The 19,326-nt window shown below is 46.8% G+C and overlaps 1 protein-coding gene across 2 annotated transcripts in view; it reads right to left on the reverse strand.

Moving 5' to 3' along the window:
* Nucleotides 1–3,388: 3,388 nt before the first annotated feature.
* LOC106629931 (zinc finger protein ZIC 3) overlaps nucleotides 3,389–19,326 on the reverse strand; it is a 77,792-nt gene continuing 61,854 nt past the window's right edge. The window contains exons 4-9 of one of the 2 annotated variants that reach the window (XR_012582637.1): nucleotides 9,061–9,194; nucleotides 8,178–8,274; nucleotides 8,026–8,077; nucleotides 6,463–6,549; nucleotides 4,122–4,176; nucleotides 3,389–3,934 (exon numbers count right to left, since the gene is read on the reverse strand). The gene's annotated coding sequence lies outside the window, so the exon portion shown is untranslated. The remainder of the gene's footprint in view (nucleotides 3,935–4,121; nucleotides 4,177–6,462; nucleotides 6,550–8,025; nucleotides 8,078–8,177; nucleotides 8,275–9,060; nucleotides 9,195–19,326) is intronic. The other variant, XR_012582638.1, reaches the window with a different exon arrangement.

The following is a 19,326-nucleotide window of genomic DNA, read 5'->3' on the forward strand; positions in this document are numbered from 1 at the left end:
CAAAGGGATTAGGAGAAAGCAAAGATAATTCAGCCACCAGCTTTAAAAGACACAGGAGAGGCCACTCACATAACCAGCTCACCATACATGCTCCAGGAGAAGCCAACACATTACATTTCACTGACATTCCCTCCACCCACAGAAAAGGGCTGCTGAGGAGGATGCCTTGGACTCAGCCTGTCTGCACTGGTATTGTGCTTTCAGAGCAGAGGAGGAAATCTTTGGAGATGCTGTGAGACAGAGCTGGACCTGAGGTCTTCCAGTTGCCTTCAAGGGATGGCACCAGGGCAGTCCATGAGGAAGAAGAGTCAAACAGATGCTTGGACTTAGAGTGGACAGGATGGAATCACTTCAAGAATTGTACATTGTGAGTTTTTGTATTACCACAAACATTAATTTCTACAACACTGGTCAAGATTAGACCTAGTTTACAAACTCTTTTTCCTTTCATGTCTTCAAGTCCTCAAAATGTATATTTTTTCCCATGAATTTTCAAACGCTCAATATTTTCATTGCAGATATTTCTAGAAAATTTACCACTAGCTCAGCATTTTCTATTAAATTATCATTGTGGCCATCCTTAGCAACTTTAACTTATGGAAACAGGTCAAACCACAAAAACTCACACCTACAGTTGTGCTGTATATAGATATCCAAGCAGACAGGAGCCACAGCAAGCAATGTGTGGGAGGAAGTGGCCAGAAATGTTCGCAGAGTTATTGCCTCTTTTAGACACCAAGCAGGGATCTAAATAGATCCAACAAATGCAGCTGAAGGTCTGTGTGGCTTTACATGGGAATTTTGTGGTCATCAAAGCTTCAGATTAGCATTTCAAGGGGAAAGCAAAGTAATTATTATAGTTTGTTACTAATTTGCAAATAGCCCATTTCCCACCATACATATTAAGAGTATCCTGAAGACTTGTACAGCCTCAAGAGGAATAAAACCCATATTATAGTAATAATATGGACAAATTACATGTAAAACTGTGAGAAATTATGTTTTCAAACACTGTACTAAAACCTATCAGGAATCAGCCTCCCACCCAGCCAAACATCAGGAGGGAAGAAAAGACTAATTCAGCCCCATTTTATACCCACGAGACCCAAAAGGATCTGGATGAAAAGGCCTCCTTGTACCAGCAGCACTGCACACCCCTGCAGTTCCATCCCCAGTCTTGCAGCAGCTGGTGCTTCCAGGAAGCCTCAGAACCTGCAGCCATGTCACTCACCCAAATCTAGGCTCTGCACAAAAAAAGAACATGTACCATAAAAATAAGCTTCCAATTCTCAGTTGCAAATAAAACCTTGAAATAGGCAACACAGCTGGACCAAAAAGCTCATAAATATGACAACACATTCAAAAAAAATTTTTAAAAAGGGGAAAAAACCCATCCTCATGAACTTTTTGAGGTATAACTCATGAATTTTGAGCACTTAAGGCTGGCAAAGACATACAAACTCCTTGTAAAGATGCACAGCTAGGTGTCAGAATTCCCAGGTCACAGATACCACCTGGACTCACCCAGAAGGTGGCTGCTTTTGAGCACACACCTTTCCACAAGTCACTGCCACTTTGGTTAAGTGCTGCTGCTGGCAGTCGAGGCCCTGGCACAGGTCCCTGGTTGAGCTGCTCCCAGCAGGGATGGCATCCCAGCCCTTTCCCTGCAGAAGGAAAAGAGCCAGCCACTCACACAAGACAGGGCTTTATCAGGGAGCAAGACTGGGAAAGCCCAACTGCAGCCAGTAATACCATCTTTCCGAGTTTTTCAAAATGCAGCCGCCTCTGGGAGAGACCCACAGATTCCTCCTCGCAGCAACCTTTGATGAATAAGAGGAAGAGCTGATAAAGGTCTGTTTTACACAGAGTTTCTGCTCCCCAACATGTCCCTAGCCTACACTCTGTGCTTTCCAACAAAATCCCTTCTGTGCTTTCGCCCTGCTGCCACTCCTGCAAGGAAGAGCTCCCAACAGCCACCTCCAAAGTGCCTTTGTTGTTTGTCTTCAAGCCAGCCTTCAAAGCTCCTGAACCACCATGCAAACAAACAGCTTGTCAGCACTTCAACAGCATCTTTCCTGAGAGACATCCACAGACCAGCCTCCTTATCAGTCCTCACACACCCCTATCTGCCACCCCTTGTCTTGGGCTCACTTTGCAAGTGGTCTGAGGACAAAACCATTTTGTTTTGTTCCAATGCATTCCCTGACCTCCTGCAGCACAACTAAGATTCTTTGGCCTCACAAACCAAGTAACAAATCCTAAGAACATGAACCCATTAAGAGTTAACCTGAATGTGTGTAGATCCCCTGCATGTGTTATTAGTAGGAACAGAGAAACTCTCTTGATCCCTTCTATTTTCACAGACACATTTTAGTTCCCCAACTGATGTATAACATGACTTCACAGAATGCTTTAGGTTGGAAGGGACTTTAGGGATCATCTCATTCCAAGCCCTGCCATGGGCAGGGACAGCTTTCACTATCCCAGGCTGTTCAGAGCTCCATCAGCCTGGCCTTGCACACCCGCAGGGAAGGGGCAGCCAGCCTCTCTGAGCAGCCTGTCCCTCACAGGGAAGACTTTCTTCCCAAAATTCCATCTCACCCAGCCCTCTGGCAGCTGCAAGCCATTTCCCCTTTCCCTGTCACCTGCCTTCTGAAAAGCCCCTCTCCAGCTCTTTCAGCACTGGAAGAGACTCTAAGGTCTCCTGGAGCCTTCACTTCTCCAGGCTCAACAATTCCAACTCTCTCAGGAGCTGGGAAACATTACCATGACCTTTCTAAAAGAAAAGAAAGAAAATAAATCTGGAATCACAAAAATAAACCATCTGGGCCAAATACTATACACAAGTGAACTACCCCTGATACAGCTGGTTATTTATACTGATTTGTCTGCAGGAGCAGGACATGGCTTCAAGAAAATCCAAGCTTTATTTTGTCACCTCCCATGAAAAATTTTGCTTGCAGGGACTGGGTTCACGATTCTCCTAACCACTCATGAGACCCAGTCCCACGTATCAACAGAGTCATCTTCAGACTCTGTTGCCTCCTCAGTGGAACAATTCACCCACCTGCGAAGCAGGGACAGTGCCTTGGTCATGGCTGTTAGGAAGGTATGTCCATCTCCATTTGAGATATATTATTTGATGACAAAACAACCGGAGGGAAAAAAATGCCACTGACCTTCTCCCTGGTTTTTTTCTCTTTTTAAGTAGTGGCAAGAAGATCTCAAAGTTTGTAAGAGTCATTAGACACTATCATGGTATACAGAACTAATAATGATGAGCAGTTTAAAACATATTCTATCCCTTCAGCTCAGAAAAAAAAATAATTATGACCAAAAAAATTACAGCAAAGTGAAAAAATGTCATAATTGAAATAAACCATGAAGATCCCACATGGAGAGAAGCATACATTTGGAGACATCATTTATCCCCTAAAGCTATGGCTACTGTAGTATAAAGTTAAACTGCTTGCAGTTCTTCCAAAAGACAACCTGTTTCTTGGGGGTATCATAACAATTTGGGATCCTGCAGTTATTATGGCAACTACTGCTGCATCCAACAGCAAAGCATTGTGTGTAGTTAGATAAATCTACTTAAGTTATATCTGCCCCGAGTTTCCAAAGCTACAGCAAGTTATTATGTACCCTTAAAATAAAAGAATGTAAATTGAAGAAACCTGTTTCAACATTGAACAATGGCGCATAGAAAGCACTTTCTCCATAAACACTGCCTTTCAGGGCATGGTCATCATGTACCTTTGTGAGGTTTCTTATGTCAGATTCTTATGGCAAATACATGGATTTATTCAAATAAACCAAAGTGATATTAGGATGACATCTCAATACAATAACACAATCACATGATCTCTGTGCACCTTTTGGCATTACTCTGGTAACACAACAGGCTTTCCCTCTGGCATTTGGTATGCATTTGCTGAAAAGAAAAAAAAAAAAAGAAGGCTTTAATATAAAATAAAATGCCCTGAGATGCACCATTTTATCATTCTAGGTCTTTCATCTCCTCCCTCTGAGAGCCACAACATTGCAGGGAAAGCAGACTTCTGTTATCATCGCCCAACCACACAGCAAACACACAGTGCCCTCCATGTAAATAAACTCACCAGTGCCAAGGCCTCCATTTCCTTTTCCATCCCTTTGCTTTTCATAAAGGACTTCCTGCAGGAACACAGATTATTTGCAGTTCGTTTGCATACTATGGGGAGAAGCTCTAACACACTTCTTAAGTGCTTCATTTGCTCCAGTTGCTCGCTTTATCTCAGCAGGGAAAACCAGCATATGAGCCAAGAGCCTTTCCCAGATGAGAGGTATCTGCCAGCAACCAGCTGACATTTTTTTCAGTTTAGAAGATTACCTGTTTTTTTGTGGTAATACCTAAGCACAGATCTACTCTGAAAAGATAGCAACAGAAAATGAAACCATTTCTCAAAGGCAAAACAATAGACCCAGAGATCACTCAGGAGTGAAGCTTGGAGACTGAAACAAGAATCACAATCTCTGCAACGCTACTGAGGTTTGAACACTTCGTTCATTAAAGCAGGGAAAGCCAACTCATCATTTCTGATTTGGCCACAAAAATGCTTTTATGTTTTGTAGGTAAGAGAAGCTACACCATTCACCACAGGGGTTTTAAGAGCCTAAAATCATCCGCACTAACGAAACCTGGACACGCTGGAGTGCCAGGCAGTGACACTGCAGACATGAGGAAGGAGGACTCATGGTCCCCAGTGGTGACAGCACCCTGCTGCTCCTGGTCACAGGCCCAGGGGAGAGAGCAGAGCTTCAGCCGCCACCTCCCAAAGGGATGCACAGCCACGTGGCACCAATCCCAGCGCTCACAAACACACCTGTGTGCAAAAGAGAGCACTCCATAGTTCTCAGACATAAATTAAATGGCTTCAAAATTAGTGGAAGAGCAAGAGAGCCCTTCTGGGTTGCCTTCAAGGCACGGTATTATTTGAGTGTATTTGACTGTTGGAGTATGTGCTCTTTGGAGCAGGTATCTTCTTTGTGCACTGGGATTTTAGCCGCAGGAGCCGCAGGAGGACACAGGCATTGCACTGGAGGCACCTTCTCCCAGTGAATGCAGCAGCCCCGGAGAGCAGAGCAGCTGCAGCAGCGCTGAGCCCTGCCCTCCCGAAGGCACAGCTCCCTGGCACACCCCGAGGCAGGCTGCAGTGCTCCCTCTGACACACACAATGGAGAGGAGCTTCACCTTTTACTGCTCTTCCACCGACAGCACACAACGAGATCAAAGAGTTGGGTTTATTTTTACATTTTTATGACTTTTCCCACCCCTTTGCTACCACGCTGGCGGCATTTCCCACCCCCAGCACCGTGCCCTGGCTGACCCCACAGGGATGCCTGTGCCCAGGAGGGCAGAGATACAGTTGCTATGGCAACACTACCTCCAAATTTTCTGGCCTCCATGCATGTAACATATTAACCTTATCATTTAATTGCCAGATGAATTTCAAGGTGGCACACAGAAAATCACTTTTAAGTAGATTTGCAGAGTATTCATTCTGACAGGCAGCATTTCTGCACATCAGGGCTCTTCTCCTCATTACCCCACCACTTGACCCACAGTACAGAAAGGTCCTTTCTCCCTCCACCAGCCAAAATCCTCACAGGAGTCTCTGCTAAAGCCTCCTGCTTTCCTCTGCCTCACAATGCCATCCAAAGCCATCACCCCTTCTCTGTGGTCAGTTGGAGGCACCGTGCAGGGACAGGGTGGGCTCACACTGCCACCCCAGTCCAGCCTGGAGGAGCCTCTCACAGGATCACATCCTGCAGGAAATAAATCCCACAGCACACAGGGCCTGCCCTGCTTAGCCCAAGGGTGCTTCCTCAAAAATCTGTCATTGCAGAGAGCTCTCACAACAGGCAGGCAAAGCAATAAACCAAATCCTTCTTCCTACATAAGGATGCCATGGAAGGAGAGCGGGGACCTGTCCCCTTCAGCTCCTCACACAGCAATATAAAGCCAGCCTCAGGAGCACCTCACCCCTCGCACCAAAGCCACTGGTCAGAGCTGCTGCCCAAAACCACTGTGAGAGCAGACAGACCACGCACCTCCTGTTGATCCCAAACCTCCTGGAGCATGTGACCCCACCAAAAACTTCTTGTTTTCAACATGCCTCCTCTGTATAGAACTTCAGAGATTAAACACCTACCCAGACCCCAGGGAGTACTGCACAGAATTCCTTGGGCTTGTGGACTATTAAACCTGAAAATTGATTTTGCTGGCTCTGTAATTTTCTTGACCATTTGCAGGAGTGAGAATCAACCACTTACCTTTTTTTTCACTTCAGCCACTTATTATGAGCACATGGGGGAAGGAGAGAAGTGGGAGGAATCTATTTTATTTCTTGGCCACTTAAGCTTGTTTATTCTAGAAAATAGCATCCAAATGCATTTTCCAAGAAAACAGCATGATACTACCTGTTAGCAGCAGCAGGCATGGAGAGCTCTCTGCTCAAGAACTTTCCATGGACTCGCAGAAAGACCAGCTTCTGCCAGGAAAGGGACCTGAACCAATATGAAAACAAGAATACGTGAGTTTATTCACAGCTACTTGTGACCAGTAACTCCTCACTGAACCATTTAAGTCTGCAAAGTTAATGCAGTATTACATAAAAAGCATTTCCATTCATTGCTTCTCAACATTTCCAATTTTGGAATTCAATGTATTACTGAAGGCTATTGTTGTAAACAGAAAATCCACATTTTCAACCAAAAAAAACCAGTCAGGAAACAGAATTCACAGACAAGGCTGGGAATTCTCTATAAAAAAATAAACATCTCAAGTGTGTTGAAGGTAGACAGGCCGCACCAGCTCAGAATGTGCCAGGTGCAAAGGTGACTCTCAACAGCTCTCTCTGGGCACTGCCAGTTTTATTCTGAAGGAAACAGAGGACCAAATGGCAGAAGATACCATGTGTAAGCTGGTTAAATTTGGCTGCTCTGTTCCCACTGTGTGCCTGCCATCACAGGAGATATTTCCTACTTCTGGATGTTCTGGACAATAAATATTTACAGGAAGGTCACTAGGGCATGGCAAATCCTGACAGAAGGGCTGTACATCCCCCCACAGGGGATGGATCTTGCAGTACATGGGATGTGCGAGACACCCTAAGCAGGCAAGGGTGAGCCCCCAGTGCTCAGATAAGTCCCTGCTCCGGCTGTCTCAAGCTCATTGGTGCACCCTGTGCCGTGCCCTGGCTCGGCAGCCCCTGTGCTGACCGCGGCAGCCCCTGTGCTGACCGCGGCAGCCCCTGTGCTGACCACGGCAGCCCCTGTGCTGACCACGGCAGCCCCTGTGCTGACCATGGCAGCCCCTGTGCTGACTGCACCCCGAGCAGCAGCTCTGCCACGCTCAGCCTGTGCTGGCACTTGGGCTCGCCAGCCCGGCTCAGGAAGGCGCTGGGCATGGCCAAGTGGAACCAGCCCCGCTCCACAAGGGAGCACAGGACGGAGGGAGGGAAGTGCTGACACCCCAAGGGGAGCTTCCCTTCCATGGGTCACTGCTGAGGCAGACACTATTCAGCAGAGCCCCAGCAGGACTGGGGCCCTCCTTCCCACAGATCTCCACGCTCAAAATGTCCCAAACCTTTTGTTTCGAGTCTCTCCCACCCTTTGCCCCATGCAGAGACATGATCATAATCCTCTTTCTCCACCACCCTCCCTGTGCATCAGTCTCCCCTTCCACCACAAACCTGCTACAGGAATTGTCCTTCCTAAAACCCGCATGGCCCACAAGGAGAACCCTCTGGAGCTGGCCCCAGAAAAAACCTGGGGCACTGAACACAGCTCTGCCTCCTTGCAGAGGGGGCTGCAGCTGTGATGCGTGCTCTTTCCTCGTGGTTACAGCCTCTAACCTGTTTGCTGTTTTACAGCAGCCATGGAACAGCCTAAGCACTACACGGATTTTTCTATAACATCCTCTAAATCCTCCCACATCTGCCTCCTGCTAAAATACTCCCTTGTCCATGCAGAGACACACACTCTCTGTCCAGTCTTACTGCTGTAGTCACTTGGGCACATAGACTTCGGTTACCTGCAAAAATAGAGAAATAGGCACTCAGTCCTGTTTTAAATAATGAAATACAGACTGCCCAAAACCCCCACGTTTGAATGACAGTCTGAGCAGTACTCACTTCTTTCTCAGCCAGCCACTGTCTCCTCATCTGTAAAATGGGGCAATAGCACTTCTTGCATCTGAGCGACAGTGTTTGCAAACATTAAGAAACGACTCTGCCGAAGCCAAAAGGGAGTACTCTATTTGCATGCAAATTCATGTAAAAAATTAATCCTCACGTGGTTCCAAAAACACGATGCATACAAATACATTACTGCAAGCCTAAGAAATTTAGCTTTACAAATGCAGCCAACTGTTTTCTACACTGACTGGGGGGAGGAGAAGAGAATCTGACAATGCACCTTCCTTTCTTTAATTGTTAATTCTTTATTCTAAATCTAATATTGATCCTTAATTTTCTATCAGCGTTTTGACTGCAAGAGAGCAGGGGACAAACAGGAGTGGCAAAGACAATCCATTTATTTCACCCTTTCTTCACTCCTGGGGTCAGCTACTCCCTCTCTGAATCAGTGCTAGACCTGCTTGAATAGCTGAGAATGAACCTTCCACAAAGTGTGGATTTACTTTTACTAAATCCTCTAAGTATTAAAGCTCTTCACACCATTTGGTCTTGAAGTGATGCAAGAGTGAGGTGTGGACACCAGTGACAATAAAGCACCATCTGGCAAAGTGAACTCCAGGCAAACAATGACAAGCACAAGTGAAAAGAATTGCAATGATTTCCACAAACATGTGAAATACTATAAACTGTGTGACTTAGCAGCTTCCTCCTCCTCACAAGTAAATAAACATGTCTGCAGAAGGCTGTTTGGTTCTGCCTTTTATATGAGCTGAGAATACACAGAGACGACCCTATTTGCATTCTGCTGTTTAAAAAATATATGCAGATTTGTGAGCAAGCGGGAAAAAGGGCGAGAAAGAAAGAAAAAATAAGAACTAACCAGACTTCACTTTTTCTTGGTTCTTTACTGTCAGGGTGATGTACTGGAAGTCTTTATTTCTTTCAGCTTGGGCCCCTCAGTAGTTCATTCTCCTTCCAGCCTGTTCTCATGCCTTTCTTATCACCTGCTGAGGCCTTGATCATGGACAGAGCAGACAAGCAGCAGGGGACAATTAGAGAGGAGTTCAGACTTTGATCATTTGACCATATGTGAATACAACAGCTGACCACATGTTTTAAAAGACAACTAACTTAAAAGTATTAAAAAAATCACAAAGCAGGCATAGATACTTAAATTTACATTTTAATTATCTGGCACAATGGCGCATTCAACTTTGCAGAATATTGAATTTTTCCTCCTAAATGTACACATGTACACATCTCCAAAAGGAAAATCAGCACTTTGCTACTTCTCCAGAGCCCAAATAAGCACAGTATCATTAAAATAAATATTTGGATGATTTAAAACATAAACAAACATATCTATCTAGTAACTTGCAGTTTTTACTGACAAAAAATTCACGAATAATTTCTGTCCTGCAAACAGCCAAATTTAAATAGAATAATACTGTATTTACCTCTAAAAATACCATGTATTTAATAGTACACAGACATACGACCTTGCACTACTTACACAACTGACTTTTTCCCCTGAACCTCTCTGTTAGGCTTTAAAACTTAATACTGAAATACAACACAATTTAAAAGCTCAGCTGTTGTAAGGATTTGGTTCTTATTGCTTAGCTGCCTGCTTTTTCCTTAAAAAAAAAAGAAAAAAACCTTAATTTACTGAATTGTTCAATCTTTGCTAAATCTTTAACTTATGAAAGCAGAAGATCCAGTTGTGAGCAGTTTAACTGCAGCCACCTGACCCCGAATACTTGGGAAAAATCTTTGTTGGAAATTTTTGTATACAATAGAAGAGTTATCATCATTTGTGAAGATACGACATCCACTTATCTTCTGCACCGACCAGATAATTAACATATTCATGAAATGGCTATTTACTCTCAAATAGGAGGATAATAGAAAAATAACACTAATTGTTTTGGCAGCAGTTTGTTTAGGAGTTATCTGAGGCAACAAATGTTTCTTTTGTAGTTGTGGAGGGGCAGAAATCCTCCTTTCTGTAAACACTTCTGCCTTCAGCTTTCCTTTCTCCCCAAAATTTGGATACTACCAAGGAAAAACTGCGGAAATCAGTGAAAGGAGAAGGAGGAGGATTTAAAAATTAAATAGCAGTTAGTTTTCTTTGGATAGCAATTGTTTGCATATTTTTATTATAACGGAAACCACAGAGTACAACAACATTTTGGAAAATGATGTGTTTTGCAGAGTACAAGAAGGGCTGTACCACATGCTGACTGAACAAAACAATGGTACTAATGGGGCATGAAGGGTGTGTACAAAATATTTTAAGAGGCTCAGGCTATTCCAGCACACAGGCTTATTTTTTGCTGCTCTGACTGGACTATAACACGCCTCCTTGTTGGCCCAAGCCTGCCCCTAATGAGGGCAGAGGGCCAAGGGCTGCAGCAGCCCAGGCCGTGCCTCACTGCCACCGCTGGACAGCAGCAGTGACCACCCGTGTGCATGGCCGGGGGCTCCGGCCGCAGGGCAGCGCTGGACAGGCTGACCCACGGCCCGGCTCTGGCCACGCTGACCCGCGGCCCTGCTGACCCACGGCCCCGCTCCGGCCACGCTGACCCACAGCCCTGCTCTGACCAATCTGACCCACAGCCCGGCTCTGGCCACGCTGACCCACGGCCCTGCTCTGGCCACGCTGACCCACAGCCCTGCTCTGGCCATTCTGAGCCACGGCCCCGCTCGGCGATGCTGACCCACGGCCCTGCTCGGCCAGGCTCAGGCTGACCCCAAAACATCCCCAGCTTCCCCCGTGGCCTGCAGCATGTCCCACGTGGCCGCCCAGTCCCTCCAGGTGGCCTCGAAAGCTGCCGAGGCCCCTGCGGCCACCAGCATCTCTGAGGTGCTCTCAGCTCCACCAGCCCAGCCCTGCCAGCCCCACGGGCCCCCTCAGGCACAGGCAGCCACCAGAACGGGATGGCCATTGCAACAACATGCTCTGTCTCCGAGCTGGGATTCCGAGCTGGAATGCAGCTGGAAGACAGGAGTAAGCTCAGAGAAGGGACAAGGAAACCTCTCCAGTTCTGGAAGCTTATCAAAAGGAAAAAATAATCAGTGTGGTTTTTGTCTGCAGCCACTGAACCTTTCTTGCTTGCAATATTAGAAGATATTAAAGCTAATCAAATATGAATTATCAGTAAATTTGCCCCTCGCTTTTCGGCCTGAGGCTGAGAGGTGAGTGGCAGAGGGTTTCTGGGCTTTCCCTGCAAGGTTACCCTGCAAGGAAGTTGGGGTTGTTTTCAAAAGCAAAGTTCACCTCCTCAGCACCATACAATAGCTTCAGCCCGCCAAAGCAATTGTTCTCACTGAGAATCTTCCTGCACCTAAGGGCTCTCTGTAATAAAATATGGATGCAGTATTAATTAAATATAGATGCAATTTCCTCCTCCCTTCTCTCCTTAGCTGCTATCATGAACATTAGTGCAGGCGCCTAAGGAAAGCCTGGCTAACGGGGAACAGCTGCCACACTAATTAGGCACCGTGCTCTATCAGCCAGGCCCAGGCCCAGCAAACAGGCACCTGACTTCTCCCCTGGCCGTGCCCAGAGCCTGGCATTGGCCCTGGGGCACAGGAGGAGGCATCACGGACAGAAGGAGGCAGGTTTTGGTTGAGCTCCCTAAATGCCACGAGCTTGTCTCTGTGCTGAAGACACTGCTGATGGGTCACGTTTGCAAAGCACTTGGAGATGTGCTTGGCAGCATTGCCATCTTTGGGAAAGGCTAAGGGAAAGCCACTGCCAAGGCACAGTGTGGCCGTGTATCAGCTGCCAGGAATTCAGGAATTCCTACCCCAGCAGACAGTCTGCTCCCAGTGCCCCAGCGAAACAAAGCAAATCCTGAGCTGATGGTGCTGCTGGGCTCATCCCCACCCTGCAGCCACTGAAAAGAGGGGACCACCACCCCTCCAAGAACAGTAAACCCAGTGAGCAAGAGAGAAGGACCCTGCCACTAAAAGATCTTTGCCTTCACTGTCAGACTAGGAGGACTCCAACCTCCCTCCCCCATCCTGGCTGGGCAATTTGACAGAAGCTTTGCATCTGAAGTTGTGTCACTGGGACAAAAATATTTTAAAACAAGACTGAAGAATGAAGAGGCCAAAACAGGGATAGGACATGACTAGGACCTCATATTCCACTGGCTGCAAGACTCATGCATGAGTGGGGAGACCCATCTTCCCAGGACTGCACTGTGGCTTATGAACCATTTCTTGTGATGCCATTTCCTGTACCATGTGAGAGCAGCCTTCCTCCATCCCCACCACCACCTGCTCCCAGTTTACCAATTACCATTTAATGTCCTCCATCTGTACAAGGGCAGCACTGGTACTTCCTGACCTCACAGGTATGCCTGTGTGTCTGCACGTGTGAAGATAAATATATTAAAGATTGGGAGGCACTCAGGCCCTGGGCCAAGGGGAGCCATATAAGTGCCAAGGAGACGAAGACAAATGGGGGCCATATAAATAGATGGCTGGAGAGCTGCTGCCCTGAGGCTACAGGCAAGAAAGGGGCAGAGGCAGAGACAAACCGTGGGAAAGAGCCCTGTTTGAAGTCTCTGACAGAGCACCCCAGTGCCAAGGAACACGGAGCAAAGCCCTGCTCCTCACACTGCAGGCTGTGCTGACACCCCTGCCATCAGCAGGCATCCCAAGGAGGAAGGGCTGTCAAAATAAGCCCAGCTTTGGAGCAACAGCTGATAAGGGAGCTCGGTGACATGCAGGAGCCCTGCCATGGCTTCTGGAGAGGTGCCAGAGGTGTAAAATGGCTCTGGCTCCCAGCACAGGCAGCTCCTGGGCTCTCCTGGCACCACCCCAGCTCCCGATGCAGTTTGGGCGGGGAAGCTCCTGGGCAAGCACAGGTGTCCCCAGTCAGCCCATGACACACGGACAGTGGCCAGGAGCAGATCCACCCCCTGCCTGCCTCCGCATCCCCAAAACTCCATGGACTCCAGCCTCCAGCTCTGTCAATCCTGCTATGAAATGCACTTTATAAAGTGTCATAAATCATAAAACGCATCTCCCCCTCAGATCCACTGCCTCTTCTGCAGCTACTGAGGAGGAAAAAAGGCACCTGGGAGAAATCTGGCCCACAAAGGTTCACAAAAGACTGCACACAGCGCCTTACTGGCAAAGAAAGAAAAAAGAACAGAGGAAAGGTAGAGACTGTAAGAGGTTAGAGGGAAAAGCAGCAATATCCTTTGAGAGCTCCCTGAGCTTTTCTGCCTGGTAAGCTTTGGGGATCTCTCTCAGCTTTCAAGAAGAAGGTGGCAGCATTTTTCAGGGGGGAAAAAACCCGTAACATCGAAGGGACACAGATCCTGACCATCGACATAGCTATAAAGGAATTAGGATGATTTTGCCACAGTGGGTCTGCAAAGCATCTCCCAAGACTCCAGCTGGTTAAGCCAGGGGAGAGACTCAGAGGATCTGCTCTCCATTTCTTCACTGGTACACCCATACACTGCTAAAGCAACCCCTCCTCTCAGCTTTATTATTTAATATTTATTAAGGCAGTACCCAGAGGCCCTCCCAGATCCTCAATAATGTACAAAACACACAGGTAGTTCCACCCCCAAAGGCATTTAAAGGCAAGCCACAGAGCACAGCAAGGAAAGGGGAACAGGCAGAGGGGTAGGGACAGAAAATACCTCTTTAAATTTGGAGCAGCCAAGAGCAGAGTCACAGAGCTGATTAAAGGCTGTGGAGATGCATTTCAGTGAGAGAACTCTGTCTAATTAGCTTATCAAAGCCGAGGTTCATGCACACCTCTGTGGGAACCAAACTGTGAGAACAGCTTCCCAATCTAGCAAAGGCCTAACAGAAACAGAAGTTAAACACAGCCTGACTGGGCTAGAAGTCACTCACCACAGGTGACAGCGAGGCAGATCCAGCACTACAGTTTTTTGATGAAGACAAAGCAGATGGTTTGGAAAAGCACCCTTATTCAAACAAATTCACTCATTTCAGGGAAATCCTGTTGCCTGTTTGGGAGAGGTGATCACAACAGAATTAAACACAGCTTTCCCTGCACAACAAGGATTATTCAAATTGAAAAGTATTGAATAGTGGGGTAAAGGATCACAAAAAAGTACTAGAATGTAGCAACAATACATATTAGCTTCTGTTTATTTCATAGGGAGAAGGAAGAGCTTTGGATCTCTCTCCAGAGTCTTAAACTGCTTTAAGATAAAAATGAAGCTCTTCAAATATTCCATACAAACAGACTGCAATATACTGATGTTTAGTTTTTGCCTGGGGCTTAGAAAAGTTTGCAGCACTGCCATGCTCCATAAGCCTTCAGTTTAAACACTCCCTCCATTCTCAAAAAAAAAAAAAAAAAGGAAAGAGATCTTAAGTTACTGAAATTGATATGGATGCAAATCAGAGAAAGCTTTTTCTAGGGGAATTAATCTTCCCTTTTGCTTGCGTCAGAGACTGATGCAACAAAGCCAAAATTGCTCCAGGATGATGGAGTAGTTTCAGAACCAGATAACCCAGAGGCTTTGCCTGCAGATGCTGTCTGCAGGGACTCAAGGGTATCAGCTCTCAGCTCTATCCAAAATCTACCAAAACTACCATTAACGTGCAAGTTTAGGACAACTGAGGTTTTAAAACATTTGACAGTATGACCAAATCTCACATACCCAAAAATCACCATGATTTCCTGAAAACTACATCTGTCTGTACTCTGGCCCCAAACTCTCACTCTGTTTTAATTTTTTTTTTTTTTTTTTTTTGGTTGTTGATATTTGTTCTTTATTTTAACTTTTGGAAGAACACTAAAGCACACAGAAGTCCTCTAAAAAACTGAAACTTGTGGAGAAAGAAAAAAAAAAACAGTGCATGACAAAAACTGTAACCCCAATACCTACTCTGATGCGCTGAACTGTCTGGGACAATTTCAGGTGGTGGCACAGGACTTTATCCAAGTACTTCCACCACTCTGGCCACACCATGACTGATCAGTTTTAGGGCAGGTTTTAAACACACCATGGGTCTTTACCTCACTTCTATTCCTGTATTAAATCTTTTCCTGGGCTGCAATGCCAAAGAAACAAAAGCAGAGTAAGGACCCTATTTTCACGCATCATACTAAACTGTGTATCATAAATACAGTCATAAATACAGCTAAAATCTATTGCACTCCAGTTATTCCCAGTATTTCGGTATACAGTATTTCTGTAACAAAAATCATCTGAGGTAAAAGAAAATAAGTAGCAAAATCAGCAGCAAATACTACTTGTTGAAACATAATAAATCAAGTATTTCACCTAGACTTAGCCTAAAGGAAAAAAAAACCAAAACCACAGTTGCTTGAGCCTCAGGAGACAGTCATGCTGTTAAAACAATGCCTTCACTGCCCAGAGAATCAGGGGAGGGTTTGGGGTGGAAAGTGCCTTAAATATCATCTAGTGCCAGGTCCCTGCCATGGCTGGGACACCTCCCAGGTGCCCCCAGCCCCAGTGTCCAGCCTGGCCGTGGGCACTGCCAGGGATCCAGGGCCTGCCCACCCGCCAGGGAGAATTTCCTCCTAATTTCCAACCTAAGTATACCCCTTCAGCTTCAGGCCACTAAGCACTGAGTTTTTGCAAAGAGAAAGGACTGCCAGCTAGACAGGAGCCCTTTGACAAACAAACCAGTCCAGGGCAGCAACTGCAAGGGCTTTGGGGGTTTAAGAGAGAGGGACACTCCACCCTTTTGGAGCTGGTCTTTCATTACTTTGGCTGAAATTGAGAATCCAGTGTGCTGGGAGGGAGAGTCCCACCCCATCCCAGACCTAATCCTGCCATTTCTGCTGTGCAGGACTTGGCTTAACTACACCTGCATCTCCTGGAAAGAAGTAACACAACAAACCAGAGACTGTAGTGAAGATCACTGGACTAAACCTTTTTGCTTTCTGTCCCATGGAAGCGACCACTAAAGAAAACATCTCTTGCCCTCTTGTTTTAGTGGGATGTGATTCAGTAGCTCTAAAAGTTCTGGTTCAGCTTTTCTCTCCCCTCAAGTCCAGGAATGGTGTGCCCAGTGGAAATCACTGCCAGCACTGCTCCTGCTCCCACAGTGCTCACCAAGGCAAGCACTGCTCCTGCTCCTGCTCACACAGAGCTAAGCACTGCTCCTGCTCACACAGAGCTCACCAAGGCAAGCACTGCTCCTGCTCACACAGAGTTCACTGAGCCAAGCACTGCTCCTTGAGCCAAGCACTGCTCCTGCTCCTGCTCACACAGAGCTCACCGAGCCAAGCACTGCTCCTGCTCACACAGAGCCAAGCACTGCTCCAGCTCACCGAGCCAAGCACTGCTCCTGCTCACACAGAGCCAAGCACTGCTCCAGCTCACACAGAGCTCACCGAGCCAAGCACTGCTCCTGCTCACACAGAGCCAAGCACTGCTCCAGCTCACACAGAGCTCACCGAGCCAAGCACTGCTCCTGCTCACACAGAGCCAAGCACTGCTCCTGCTCCTGCTCACACAGAGCTCACCGAGCCAAGCACTGCTCCTGCTCACACAGAGCCAAGCACTGCTCCTGCTCACACAGAGCTCACCGAGCCAAGCACTGCTCCTGCTCACACAGAGCCAAGCACTGCTCCTGCTCCTGCTCACACAGAGCTCACCGAGCCAAGCACTGCTCCTGCTCACACAGAGCTCACACAGAGCCAAGCACTGCTCCTGCTCACACAGAGCTCACCGAGCCAAGCACTGCTCCTGCTCACACAGCTGCTCCCCACGCAGACACAGCTCACACAGAGCTCCTTCCCTTTGTTTGTCCTCCCAGGCCCAACAGCAGCACACAATGACAGGGCACATCCCCAACAGGGTCAAGCAAGCCAAGACAATAAGAAGAATGAGACAAACAGATCTCCCCTTTGTGGCATTACCCTGGATTTTTCAACCATCCACAGTTACAGGAAAATTACTATAAATTTGAAGAGAAATTGAAAGTTGGCTCTTTTCCCTATGTTTGCATTTTACAAAGAGAGGGGGAAGAAAGAGATAGGAAACATCACCTTTTGGTATTTGTTCCTTGCTGGTGTCATACTTTAGAAACCTAGACTGAAAACAAGAGGGCAACAGGAGCTGTCAGACTTCCACCAGCACGTCTCTCTGGCACCTCCGAGTGACACACTGACAAAAACTTCTGGTATTGTCCAAAGGAAAGATGAGGGCAGAAGCTGAAAGCACAGCTGGCTGGCTGAGAGCCGGGAGGCTGCGGCGGCAGAGCTGAGTGCCGGCAGGGCCGGGTGCCCGCAGAGCTGGGTGCCCGCAGAGCCGTGTGCGTGCCCCCAGAGCCTTTGTGCCCCCGCAGAGCCGTGTGCCCGCCCCCAGGGCAGTGTGTGTGCCCCCAGGGCCTTGTGTGTGTGCCCGCAGAGCCCTGTGCGTGCCCCCAGGGCCGTGTGTGTGCCCCCGCAGGGCCGCCCGTGCCCGGCAGGCCCCACAGGCTCTCCGCGGCCCAGCCACCGCTAGAGGAGGGCAGAGTGCCACCGACAGAGGGGCCACGCTCCCGCAGCTGTGGCAGACGCATTACAGCCTGAGCTACCGCAAAGGGACTTTGCGCTCCCTTCCTACCATTTGTATTTTTGTAACCGAGGAGTCTCCTCAGTATTAATGAGATTCGGTAGGAGCTGGGGGAAATTACACACACCCAAGATATCTCCAAATTTTATTTAAAACCCAAGGGATCCCAAACCTATAGACATCACTTCTAGTCATCACTAACAATGTTAAATCATGATGATTCTGAGCATTTCAGCTGCAGAAATCAAGTGTCTGAAAGACAGATTTACCTATTTTTCTTTTTAAACAAAAGCTGAAGCTTTCCATCACTTCTACTCATGTCTATAATCTCCATAGAAAATCTTCAAACTATGAGCTGAATACAGAATAAAAGTTGACAAACCAAGACAGCAAGACAGCCTTCAAAAGGACTCCAATTTATAGATAAATGATAATCTTCTCATTTTTAAGACCATCTCATCATTTTGGGTGGGCCCTATCGCTCATTTTCAAGGGTACAGGCTGCTTATTTTGTGGGCAAGTTTCTGGCACTGATGGGACAGACAAGCTATTATTTGAAAAGACAGCAACACTGCAGGCCTCAGCCAGTTTCAGAGCCATGACTTGTTTAGCTATCGAGCATTCTTAGATCCTTAAAGGGCAGAATGATTTCTAAAGGCTTCAAGCCCACCTCTCTGAGCAGTACATTTGACTGCATCCTGCTCCACCTGGTGCTAGGCTGGAATTCCAGCTCCTAGCCAGGCATCCAAGCTCCCACCACCCTGACAGACCCAAAGGCTCACCGCGTGCAGCTCTCCTCTGAGGACAACTGGTGGGTTCATTCTCTGCAGGAGAGACTTGGAATAAGGGCTACTGCAAGACGCACATCACAAAAACAGCTAGTCCTGGAGCTCTGCTGCAGTCCCCAAAAAGGGAAAATTCACATGGTAATGCCTTAAGAATCCAGCTGGAGAGAATGGGAAAACATGCACTATTAAGTAATAGTCAACAGCATGAGTAGGCACTGTGCATTATGCCAGCTACAATTATTTCTGTCTGTCATTATTTATGTCTGTACCCAGGACCCACACATACAAACATACACATGCATATATACATTTAGGGAGAACTGATTTTACTTTTTGTGTTGCAAGTCCTTCCACTGTATTTTTCCATCTAGGAAACCCATATATGATCTCCCCATTCTTCTTACAGAACAAGTTCTCTGTTTCAAAAAGAGAACCAACAAAGTCTCTCCAACAAAGTTGTGAAAGCAAGTCCTCCTTCTGCTACAAATATATCAACTCCAGCCCACAGTATTATTGCTGAAATTTCAGCAAAAAGCAAACACTACACACTAATTCTGATACATAGTCTAACACAGGCAGTATGCTGTGGCCCTAAACAAAAAACCAAAAACAAACAAGCAAAAAAAATTGATAAGACAGAAAACCTTTTCAAAGCATTGAATTTTAAAGTCATCTTAGAGAATAAGTTCTTCCCCAGCCTCCAGAGTGTTTTCTCACCTGCAATATATTGATATTAGCCAGACTGATTACAGTAGCCAGAATTCAAGAATTAGAATGTAGCAGAGCACTACTCTGGCGCAAGACATTTTAACAGAGTGGTGG

The sequence above is a fragment of the Zonotrichia albicollis genome, chromosome 14, assembly GCF_047830755.1.
Source record: "Zonotrichia albicollis isolate bZonAlb1 chromosome 14, bZonAlb1.hap1, whole genome shotgun sequence".
Classification (NCBI taxonomy): Eukaryota; Metazoa; Chordata; class Aves; order Passeriformes; family Passerellidae; genus Zonotrichia; species Zonotrichia albicollis.